We start from the raw sequence: 433 nt of genomic DNA on the forward strand, positions 1-433 counted from the left end.
GAGAAATATCATTCACTCCTGGAAACCAGGAGCAATAAAGTATAATCTGTATGCTGTGGTTGAGGTGATTATGAAGAGCTGTATTTAAGAATAGAAAGGCCAGGTGAGGCCTTGCTTTATAACCTGCTAATGGTGCAGAGGTGCCATTAGGGAGAGGGTGTTATCACTTCTGACAGATGGCACAGGAAGAGTTTGGTGGAGCAGAGTTCATCATCTGTCCTGCAGTATAGCAACGGTTAAAAGTTGAGAGTTATGATTTATGACCACTGTCTGTATTCTGCTCTGTGGATGGTGTTTGTAAGCTGTTTCAACTGAGGAATGCTGCAGTATCTAATTAAGAGGTTTCTAATCACAGAGCTGAAGGAGAAGGGGACTATTAAGTCGTTTCTTTTTTTCTGGGAAAAAAGTATCTGATGAGTGACTGAGGAATGCA

This window comes from Odontesthes bonariensis, chromosome 6 (genome assembly GCF_027942865.1).
Source record: "Odontesthes bonariensis isolate fOdoBon6 chromosome 6, fOdoBon6.hap1, whole genome shotgun sequence".
In the NCBI taxonomy this organism is placed as follows: Eukaryota; Metazoa; Chordata; class Actinopteri; order Atheriniformes; family Atherinopsidae; genus Odontesthes; species Odontesthes bonariensis.